Below are 10,145 nucleotides of genomic sequence, written 5' to 3' on the forward strand. Positions count from 1 at the left end.
CTCTTCTTCTTTCTCCTTTCTGTTAGAAGTGAAACTAATGTGCAGTTCAAACAAATAGTGCGAATTACTCTTTCAAAACGGAGATAAATAATATTTAAAAATATTAATATTGCCTAAGATTTGCTAGAAGTGTGAATTGAAAGAAGCAATTAGAGGATTTTTTCAAAAGAACTATTAATTTTATTTTAATTGAGAAAATATTTAGTATACTCCTTACAACACTTCTCAAAAGTGTTTTTTTGAGAAAAGATAGCATGCTACCGCTTCATTCATAAAGAAGGTGAATTTAGCAATGGTGGGAAACAACTAGGCTTCCAGGGGGGGTCGAAAAAAAAAAACCCTACATGCAGCAGGCCTCCCACAACTGTATTGAGCTCGTACTTCCGCCAGCACTTGTCTCGTCGCCAATTTTTTGTCCTCAAAGATGCGCCTGTTCCGTTCTAGCCAAAGAGCCCACCAAGTAGCGAGTAGGGTTGCTGACTCCCTTCTCCCTATGTCTCCTCGTTTGCAGCTGCACTCTTTCCAGAGATCGTCCACAGACCGACAAGCTCCCAAGCCCCGTTTGTCAGGTAGTAGGTAGCTCAGTAGCGTCTGTGAGACGTTACAATTCAAGAAAAGATGGTCCACGTTCTCTAATTCATCCAGGCATAATGCGCACGTGTCCTCACCCCACCATCCCCTTTTTAGGAGATTGTCCTACGTTAGTACCTTCCGTCTGACAACTAGCCACCCAAAAATTTTACCTTTAGTGGAACTTTGGTTTGCCAAATCAGTGCTAATTTCGTCTCTTTTACCCCTCTCCTGTAGGAAATTATACAAATTTGACCGTGAACACTTCTGCTTAGGTCCATCTCCATCTAACTTCATCTCCAACGTTCGCTGATGTAACGGTGTCTATCATTCCTTTCAACTCCTGGACAGCAACGGCGTCAGCAGTGGACCTAGGTATGTTCTTTGTAACTAGATGGGAACGTCGACTGTAGCGAGAGGTGGCCGCACCATCGGTCTTTCCAAAAGCTCACATTACGACCGTCCCCGATTGCATAGGAAACCCCACACCGAAAGATGTCACTGGTTGACAGAACGCCTTGCCACCATTGGGAGAGCGGTCTGAAAGTGACTCCTTCCCTAAGAGGTATTCTCCTCTTATAGTAAGCCACACACAAGAACGCTCTCCATAGAGTCGACCTATCAGAGAGAAACCCCCACCACCATTTGGCCAATAACGCCAAGTTCATTAAGTCCAGATCCTTCACCCCAAGTCCCTCGCCCCTTTTACTCCTACAGACTGTTTTTCAATTAACCAAACAATGACCCCCATTTACAGTGCTCCTTCCTTTCCAAAAAAATGCCCGGCGAAGCCCTTCGATACGCTTAATTACCCACTTGGGTGCTCTGAAGATAGAGAAAAAGTAGAGAGGCAGGTTGGATAACACCGAGTTGACCAGAACAAGTCTGCCTCCAGCAAAAAGGATTTGCTTGCCATCTTTCGATCCATCGCTCAACTCTATTGATTATTGGCCACCAATCCACTCTACTTAGTCGTTTGTTCGACAGCGGCAGTCCGAGGTATTTCGTCGGGAGAGACCCCACTTTACATCCTAATATCATCGCTAATCTTTCTCCTTTCTGTGTTGCTCTACCTAGATAAAAAAGTTCTGACTTGCGCCTGTTGATTTTTAGCCCCGAAGCCCATTCAAAGATATGCCATACAAACTATAGGTTCCTCACTTGTCTCTCCTTGGCCTCGCAGAAGAAAATGATATCATCCGCGTACTGAAGAAATGTCACCTTGCTATCGTCGTTAGGCCCTATCCCCCTCATCAGTCTGTTACCAACAGCTCTACTCATCACCCTTGCAAGCCCCTCTGCGACTAGGAGGAAGAGGTATGGAGATAACGGGTCACCTTATCTAAGTCCTCTTCTGGTTTTAATCCATTTAGTCGGGACGCCGTTAATCAGGATAGCAATTTTGGCGTTAGCAATACATTGATCGATCCAACTGATCCAAAGCTGAGGTGCCCCGAGCCAAGTAAATATTTTCCAAAGGAAATCCCAGCAGACTCTGTCGTAAGCTTTCTCAAAATCAGCTTTAACTCCGATACTATCAATCCCTGATTTAGAGCACCAATTTACAACCTCGCTAGCAGTTACGAAGGAGTCTAAGATCGATCTTCCCTTGAGGAAGGCCGACTGCGAAGGCGAAATGATAGTATGTAGAACACCCTCAAGTCTGTTAGCCAGCACCTTTGAGATTATCTTTTGAGCTCCGTTGATAAAACTGATAGGTCGAAAATCGTTAGCAACTTTCACGCCCTCTTTCTTCGAGACTAGACAAATATACGAATAATCCGGCGGGGCTGAGTTTAGCAACCCGTCAGACAGGTCCCGAAAGATATTGAATAAATCCTTCTTAATCGTGTCCGAGAACACCTGAAAGAAACGTAAGTTAAAGCCGTCTGGGCCAGGCGCCTTGTCCCCAGCAAGTTGGAAAGTTGCCTTTTTTATCTCTTCTAAAGAGAAAGGCGAGGTAAGGTGCCTTTTTACCAACAGCTCTAATCATCACCCTTGCAAGCCCCTCTGCGACTAGGAGGAAGAGGTATGGAGATAACGGGTTACCTTGTCGAAGTCTTCTTCTGGTTTTAATCCATTTAGTCGGGACGCCGTTAATCAGGATAGCAATTTTGGCGTTAGCAATACATTGATCAATCCAACTGATCCAAATTGTTTTTAAAAACGTGTATACTTTAGTGTTGCATGCAACGGGCTACATGCAACTTTTTGCTATTATTTTAGTAAGCTCTGCATTTATACTAACGCCCATGGTATTCTGCAGATTGGCTACTAACATTGCAGAAGAAAAAAACATTACAAAACAACCCAAAATTATTGCATAGGAAAAACACAACACCCACTTCGATACATCGTGCATTTATACAAGGGCCCATGGAATGATTGGCTTCTAGTTATATATAGAAGAACATGATAAGACAAGAAAATATTACAAAATAGCTCAGGACAAGCAAACATTACAAAACAGGTCAAATTTATAGCAGAGTCATAGACAAAACACAACGCTCACTTTGTTACCATTTAACATACATTTATCAATATATAAATTGCTATCAAAACAACGGCCTTAGAATTATATATGGAAGAATCAATAATACAAATGATGTCCTTTAAAGGCAATAACCTAAAGAATTGGGCATCATCTTTAAGTGGATGGAGCAAGTTATATGGCATTGTTGACAAACCTCAATTATAACAGCCAAGTCTATCAACTCTTACCTCGTGCATTCATACAAGCACCCACATAGAAAAACATGACAGAAAAAATAAACATATTACCAAACAACTCAAATTTATGAAATAGGCTGAGCAAAATGCCTACTTTGATACCCTTAAGCATACATTTATCAAATACATAAATTGCTATAGAAAAAAGGGTCTTGGAACTATATATGGAAGAATCAATAGCAAAGACGATATCCTTTAAACTGTCACAAGTTCAAGCGAGCTTAGTTGATTAACGAGATCAAGTCAAACCAACATGCCCAGATAAATATATAATAAGTGATAATGATGTAGATAACCACATGCTCCCAGATAATGCTCAGGATTTCTTCGAACTCATCAAGGATGGAATTTAGTTAAATACAATGAAAAGAGATGGTTCCCCCAAATAATTAAGATCCTTTCTTGTTCTATTCTTAGGATAGGGATCCACTAATCCAACCGACAGAAGAACCACAGAAAAAAAAATGCAATGCATCAATTAGGTTTGTCCAAGGAGGTTGAAATCTGATTCTGCTCAGATACTAAGATTGACCAACCAGGAAAGGAAAATGTGCGCACTAGAAGACCAAGATTTTCACGAATCCTAATTTCCTCGAAAATAAGGAAAGATCTATCAATCAAGGGTGTATCTAGCAAAGGGAAGCCAACATCAACGGAGAACTGATTGAAGAGTATACTAAAGATACTAGATTTGAATATCATGGTAAAATTGGAAAGGGCCAATTTGAAAGGATCACGCTTTGTGTTTGACAAACGTAGGTGCAAGTAAGATGTAACGGCCATAGTTGGCACATAAATGACACTACATATCTTGTAGATAAGTTTCTTTATTCAAGTCGAACATGGAATTTTAAAAAATTTTAACAAAAAAGGTAGTGTTGGGAATCTGGTACTCGCCCCGGTACCGGATTTTGAGAATCCGCAATCCGCTGCGATACTTACTGTTGTGGATTCGGCACCGATTGTTGGGATTTCGCAATAAAAGCGTCAAATCGGGTTTTTACCATAAACCCGTCTCCTCAATAAAAGCTGATACAATCATAAAAGAAAGAAAAAACAAACTAAAAATATACGGATAAAATAAGATTCATTAATTCTCTAACATTAGCTCACACCGAATCCAAAAACTAAGCTGTCATATGAAAGAAACCCTGAAATTATACACATGTTTGGAATCAAAAATGAAACTAATATACTTAATACAGCCACACAATGTCTCACGCATGTATGGCGGATGCAACAAACAGAGGATCCTATCTCATCATACTAGCAAAATGAACTGTCCAGGCGCATTACAATGCATATATTCATTAAACTTACTGAAAGCTTGACTTTTAGAAGCCTTTTAGAAGAGCAAAATGAATAAACAGATAGCGAATTATAATTAATACCATAGCCAGTAGATATTTTCATCATACTGACTGAAAAATAGATGTTTAAAAAAGCAAACTAAACTGAATAGCAAGATACGATTCAGCAATATACATCGTATACTTCCATCAAAATAAGTATTGAAGGTTTACGAGAACAAACAGAACTTAACGGCAAGATATGATTCAGCACATATGCTGAATATATTTCATCAGACAAACTGAAAATGTTAGGTTTATTGAGAGCAGAATGAGCTAATTGGGCAGGATCACACAACTAGTCAACAAACTAAATCATAATTCAGAGTTCACGAGAGAAAACAGAACAATTTATAGAGCAAAATATGATTCAAGACGACCAGCATATATATTAATCAAAACCCACATATTAATCAAATATAGGTTAATAAGATCACAAGAAATGATTCAACAATAACCAGCATATACCCGTGACGCTAACCCATGATTAGAGTTTTGTGTGAGCAAACTGAAATATCAGGCATAAAAATAAGTTTGCCACAACTTGCATGTATACCTAACTGATAATTAGATGAGGACTTATGAACTGGTACCTTCTGAAAACAAGGCAACCACAAAGAAAGATCCTCACCACTACGTCATTGCTATTATAAATAAACCGCAATTGTAGTAGTCTTGCAACCCAGTCAAACATCGTGTCAAAAAGAATTAGTATCTAAGATGACAAAGAACAAACCAGATACACATACATTCATCAAACTAACTAAATTGGAGTTTTCGGAGAGCAAAATGAGCTGAATGGACATCAAATTAGTAATTCATCACATAAATTTTATCAACCTAGCTACAACTTAGCAGTTTAAGAGAACAACTTGAACTGAGCGAATTCAGTGATATACAGCATACATCTTCAGCAAACTGAATATTAGACCTTTACGAAAGCAAAATGAACAAACTAGACAGCTAGATATGATTCAATCAGCATACATAACACATATATTATCATCATCTAGCTGAAAAAAACGAGGCTTTTGAGAGGAAACTGAACTAACTGGGGTGCAAGACTATGATCCAGCACGTATACAACACATATACCATCAAAGTAACCGAAAATATATGTTTTGGGGAGCAAAATGAACTGAAAAAAGGCGTACATATTACATAGAAAATAGAATCATGAAACCATATATTGTCACTTAAAAAAGGACCATAAAAAAATGCCATATTTCGAATCATTGCTACTTGTGCCCTTTTTCAAATCAATTGGGAAATATAGCCAAACTCAAAAGCATTGACTACAAAGTTTCTTAGACTTGTCGTGTACCAAAAAGAATTATTTTACAACAGGTCAGCATACCGGGAGAAGAAAGACAAAGATCAGTTTGAAAGAGTGAAAATAGGATGAATTCACTTAGACTGGAATGAGAATACAAGATAAAGGGTGTTCACAGTTTCTCCGAAAAAAGAAAACAACAATAATTCAACAAAAGATGAGCATGTTTTCCATAAGAGAGTCTGGGAAGCATCGTAAAGGAGCCTAGTCTAGTGAAGCAACAAAATTAATATGCCTACAATAAGTGACTATGTTTTTGCCAAAAGATAAAAAGAAAAAATCAAACTCAATTAGAAAAAAAAATCTACATAAGAAAATGATCCTTGGAACTTGTGCCCTATTTATAATCAAATAAGAAATAAGAAAATAATGCCTAGGATGGCATACTGAAGGACAGTATAGCTAGATGCAATGAAAAACCAGCATATACATTCATCAAACTAACTAAAAAAGAGATGTCTAGGATGGTAAGCTGAAATATACAGAGCAATACAAGATTCGGCAAATAATTGGCCGATATACTCATCAAACTAACAAAAAATTGACGTGTAGGATGGCAAACTGAATTTGGAAAACAAAATAGACAATTCAAAACATAAAACTAAATTCCTCTGAATACAAATTTGAACTTTGAATTAAAATTTAGGGAAAACTTCAAAAACCCCCCATGTGGTTTCATAGTTTCTCCCTTTGTCCCCCTGTGGTTTAAAATGTATCAAATTGCCCCCCTGTGGTTTCGTTTTTATCTTTTCGGTAGCTTTTTCATTAATATTTCATTAAATTATATACAAAAAAACTTCAAATACCCATCTAGATTTATCAAATATTCACTTTCGTACTCTTTAAATTAACTTTATCACTGATTTACAAAAAAAAAAGAAAAAAGAAATTGATAAGAAAAAGAGAAAAAAGAAACCACAGGGGGGCAAATTGATACATTTTAAACCACAGGGGGATAAAGTGAGAAACTACGAAACCACAGGGGGGGTTTTTGAAGTTTTCCCTAAAATTTAATGACAGGTTGAATTTAAAACTCCAATACAAATTTAAATCCATAACTTCACGATAAGATTTGATTTCAAATTTGAATTCATAATCTGCAACTCAAAACGAAGAATTGAATATGCAATTCAAATTACATTAAAGATGAAATTCCAAAGGAAAATTAAATTTAGAAAACAAACTGAAAGTGATATAAATTTTTGACTAAAGGTGAAAAATTTTAATTGAGATTTATATCCACAATCCAACTGATAATTTATTTAAAATTTGAATTGCAATTTGGATACACAATTTGAAGTTAAAATTTGAATTTGAATTCAAATTTAAATTACAATTCATATCCAAACATTATGATTGGATTAAATACTCAAATTCATGTCAAAACATGCCAGAATGAATATTCAACTTAATTTTGAGGGGTATTCAATCCCCATTCAAATTAGCATTCCAATTCATATTCTCCACTCTTGCTCTCCCGCTAGTATTACTGATTTCTTTCTAAATAATTATAAATTGTTATTAACTAAAGCGTTATATATTGACTTTATATATTAATTATCTAACAAATTACTTGTTAATTTACTAAATTATTACCTATTTGATTCGCTTACTGAGCAATTAACTTAGTACTCTTGGTCAATTAATCTAATATTTAACTATTCAACGTGCTTATCCACCAATTAACATCAAAATTAAACTAATTAATGCTCAACAAGTTAACTAATTAAATTAACTAATTATCAAACTGATTTATAATTAACTAATTAACATATTAATTTATGTATTCTGCTTCTTCATTAATTTACACAATGTCTTAATCAATAATTTAATTAATGATTTAATGCTAGTTAGTTAGGTAAAACATCTATATTTTAAAATTATAAGATGCAGCTGTTCCTATTATTCGACTCCAACAATAAAAACTCTAAATCAGATTTTGAGAAAAGATCTGATATGGTCATTATAACTAATGCCAAAATGTGCAAGTATAATGTTCACTCCTCACAAATAAAGGGCCTCGATAGTTTACCCAAAAAAGCCAAAAAAAATCCAACATGTTTAGTACATTTACAGCATTACTCTTGAGTCCATTATACAGCGTGATTTGTTCAATACTAGCTGTCCTCGATCAACACTACAATTATCTATTTCTTTCACGCAAACGACACTCCATCCACAATTGCAAATCTGAAAAACTTGTTCACCTGCATCAAAATCAGTAAAGGAGCACCCAACCTTGCAGTGTACAACTCAACTAACTTCGTATTAATTGTTTTGCTTCTAGTTTCCCTTCATTTCTTACTTAGAAGGCAAAAAATTTGGTGAAGATAGGAAAAGATAATAGATAAACTTTCGGATTTTGCTCTAATTTTGGTTTAAATCAGCTTTCAGCATACAACTTAATAGGTTAGGAAGAAAAGGACGGACCTTTTTTTTCCTATGTTTCTTGCTATTGCCCTGCTGCATATTTGGTAAGACTTTATGTAACACATTTGAAAATTGACACACAAAATATATACTCCGTTGGGAGAAAATATACACTTCTCAAGAGTGTTGTTTTAAAAACAGGTATACATTAGACAGTGTTGCATGCAAAAAGGCTATGTGCTTCCTCTACCTCTGACTTTTTTATATTATCTATCCAGCTATTGCAAAGAGGCCATGATGCAGGACATCATCTTTGAGTGAATGAAGCAAACTATATGGCATTATTGATAATTATAATTACCTCAATTATAACAGCAAAATCGATCAACTCTTACATCATGCATTTATACAAGTACCCACGGCATTCCGCAGACTGACTACTAGTTATACACAGAAAAACATGATGGGAGAAACAAAAATTATAAAACAGCTCAAATTTATGGCCGAGGCAGAACACAACACCAACTTTGATACTTCATGCATTTGTGAAGGTGCCCATGGAATGATTGGCTACTAGTTAGACATAAAAGAACATGACTGAACAAGCAAACATTGCAAAACAGCTCAGGACAAGCAAACATTTCAAAACAGCTCAAATTTATGGCATAGGCATAGGTAGAACACAACGCCCACTTTGTTACCCTTTAACATACATTTACCAATATATAATTGCTATCAAAACAAGGGCCTTCGAATTATGCATGGAAGAAAGACAAAAAATATTCTTTAAACTGTGACAAGTTTGGATTAGCTTAATTGATCAACCAGATCAAGTAGAACAAACATGTCAAGAAAGCAGTATTAATTCCACTACAAGTGAAAATGATATAGATATCCACATGCTCCCGGAAATGCTCAGAATTTTTTGAAACTCATCAAGGATCAAATTTAGTCAAATACAATGAAAAGAGAAGGTTCTAGCAAATAATTAAGGTCCTGGGGGTCATGCTATTTCCTCGTTCTATCCTTAGGATAGGATCCAAGCATCCAACTGAAGGACGGACCACGAAAAACAATCAAACAAACATGTTTAAGCGTTATCTCTAGTTCTCTACAATCCTAAACACCCAAGCACAAAGTACCAACTAAATAGCAAGTAATACCATTACGCTGCTTAAAATATCCACTAAACTCAAATACGAGCTTGACTGTTACAGTGCTAACACCCTTAATAATTCGACTCAGTCACATGAACTACAACTATTTCATCTTTGGCGATGTTGAGCAAAACTACAACTACTTCATCTTTGGTGTTAAAATATCTTTTGATTTTTTCTTTTGTCAAAATTCAACATTTTGAGTAAGTTGTGCCTTTCCTAACCACAGTTGTAGAATCTGGTGATACTCTTTTACTAGATTGAGGATCTTGGGTGGTTTTTTCTATTTATCTTTCTTGATATTTTCGGCAAAGCCTCAACTAATTTGTATTTAGCAACATTCCTTGATAATTTCAAACTTGATCGCAATCCTTCAGAAAAATCCAGTAACAACCTGAGTAGAGTAGATATTAAGTAGATAACAGTAGAGTGGTTCTGAAGAATAAAGAGACTCAAGGAGGAGACTTAGCCTTCTCCCATGGCAGAGCGAGGGATCTCAAAGGAAGAGCACATTCATGGAGATCACTTCTTTGAGAGCCAAAATGGTGGCATCTTACAGGATCTAGAGCAATAGGGAGCCTGGAAGTATTTAAACCTTCAAGCTAGCGGATAGAATGGTCGAGTAACAGATCCACT

At 36.2% G+C, this 10,145-nt stretch overlaps 1 long non-coding RNA gene across 1 annotated transcript; it reads right to left on the bottom strand.

Annotated features, from left to right (window-relative positions):
• On the bottom strand, positions 235–6,648 carry LOC109727710. The gene is made up of 2 exons (XR_002220814.1): positions 3,317–6,648; positions 235–3,284 (listed from the first exon to the last, which is right to left on the bottom strand). It is a non-coding gene; the product is annotated as an uncharacterized LOC109727710 (long non-coding RNA).

The sequence above is a fragment of the Ananas comosus genome, linkage group 22, assembly GCF_001540865.1.
Source record: "Ananas comosus cultivar F153 linkage group 22, ASM154086v1, whole genome shotgun sequence".
Lineage (NCBI taxonomy): Eukaryota > Viridiplantae > Streptophyta > Magnoliopsida > Poales > Bromeliaceae > Ananas > Ananas comosus.